The 1,822-nt window shown below is 44.7% G+C and overlaps 1 long non-coding RNA gene across 1 annotated transcript; it reads left to right on the top strand.

Annotated features, from left to right (window-relative positions):
• The first annotated feature begins 1,085 nt into the window (after nt 1-1,085).
• On the top strand, nt 1,086-1,242 carry LOC141826204 (uncharacterized). Its single transcript, XR_012601625.1, has 2 exons — nt 1,086-1,134; nt 1,210-1,242. It is a non-coding gene; the product is annotated as an uncharacterized LOC141826204 (long non-coding RNA).
• The last annotated feature ends 580 nt before the right edge of the window (nt 1,243-1,822 follow it).

Raw genomic sequence — 1,822 nt, 5'->3', positions numbered from 1 at the left:
CTACAAGAAATCATAAAAATAGCGACGAATTATTAGCGACGATTTTCATTTTCGTCGCTAATATAAGCATTAGCGACGAAATTTCAAATTTCGTCGTTAACTTCAGGTTTTGCGACGAAATATTAAATTCGTCGCTAACCTTTAGCGATGAAATTTTAAATTTCGTCGCTAACTTCGGTTTTTGCGATGAAATTAATATTTCGTCGCTAACGGTTAGCGACGAATTTAATATTTCGTCGCTAACGTCGATTTTTGCGATGAAATATCAATTTCGTCGCTAATGGGTAGTTAGCGACGAAATAGCAACTTTCGTCGCTAACTTAAGGTTTAGCAACGAATTATTTCATTTAGTCGCTAATTATTAGCGACGAAACATTTAAATTCGTTGCTAATAATCGATGACCGGTCGTCTCCCTTTCTCCTTTTTTTGCGACAAATTAATCTGTTTCGTTGCTAAACCTTAAGTTAGCGACGAAATGTGATATTTCGCCGCTAATATTCGCTAAAAACCCTACCCGACCCTTTCCCGCTAGCTCCTTCTCTTCCCCTTTCTCCTGCGCCTGCCTATTCTCCGCGACCTTCGCTGCGCCTTGTAGCTACGCCTGCTCTCTGCTCGTTTCACACGTCCACGATTTCTCTTTCACGCATTTTAAGTGAGCCAACCGGAGAGAGGCGTAAAGGGAGGAGGAGCTCAGCGAAGCGATCGGATGGAATCTCGGTGGACGGTGGATGGCGTGGAACAAAGCTCGGCACTAAGCGCGGTGGGCAATGGAGGTCAAGGCGAGGCTTCAGAAGGCGAGCGGCGACAAGGTTGCGAAAGAGTTGGACGGCCGCATGGGACCTGAGGCGGCGAGGAAGAGCCAGCCGCGGCTGGTGAGGGAGCTTCCGGAGTTTCTCAAGGACTCCGACCAAAGCCCTAATCCTTTCCTCCCGGGTATGCAAAACCCTAACCTCCCCGATCCCATCCTTTCGGACTCCAGCTCTCAAAGTTCCTTTTTTTTATTCCCCTTGCGCCTCTGAGTGGTGGCTCGCAAATGGACGGCGGTGGCGCGGCGCGCGTCACTCGCACCCCCGAGGACGTCTTACGGGACTTCAGAGGCCGCCGTGCCGGCATGATAAAGGCTCTCACTACTGGTCTCTCGCCTTTCCTACTTTGTTTCTCGTTCTTCTTTCTGCTTGGTGGTTTTGATGCCCCCTTTTGGTTTGCAGAGGTCGAGAAGTTCTACCAGCAGTGCGATCCAGGTGAGGCTGATGACCTTGGTCTTGTGTAGTGGTCGAATTTCTCAAGTCCTGCTGCGTTGATTGTGTTGTTTCTTTCATTGCAAGAAACTGTTGGCTTGTAATTAATGACTGAAAACAACTGCTTTCATCGAGCTGCTTATTTTAACAGCTGAAACTTTAGGAGATAATTTTGTTTGACGGCACCTTTATCAACATATACAAAAATTGCCGAGGCATTCTTCTAGTTTGGCTAATTTGTTACCCCGTTTTTCTTATATTGTTGATTTTGTTTCCCTGCTTTTCTGCAGTAGTAATTTAGAACTATGTTACATAAATGGTGAGCCTATGTTATGTTTGATTGCTAAGAGTACATAAGTGGACTATGTTTCATGCTTCGCGTGGGAAAAGAGAGAAAATTTAGGTTGAAAATTTTCCATAAGTGGATGGTTTTGAGAGTTAATGTTAGTAAAAAAAGATTTAAATGCACAATGTTAAGCTTGCTTTCCGGAATATTGCATTTCCCTTGAAGATATTTCGATCGTGTGGTGTGTGTTCTCATAGATTTTTGTTTGCAGGTTCCATCATCCATAAGATTTGAAAG

This window comes from Curcuma longa, chromosome 4 (assembly GCF_044706935.1).
Source record: "Curcuma longa cultivar G26 ecotype Majalengka, Jawa Barat chromosome 4, ITB_CL_G26_1.1, whole genome shotgun sequence".
Classification (NCBI taxonomy): Eukaryota; Viridiplantae; Streptophyta; class Magnoliopsida; order Zingiberales; family Zingiberaceae; genus Curcuma; species Curcuma longa.
This window is presented reverse-complemented; position numbering and strand designations above follow the sequence as displayed.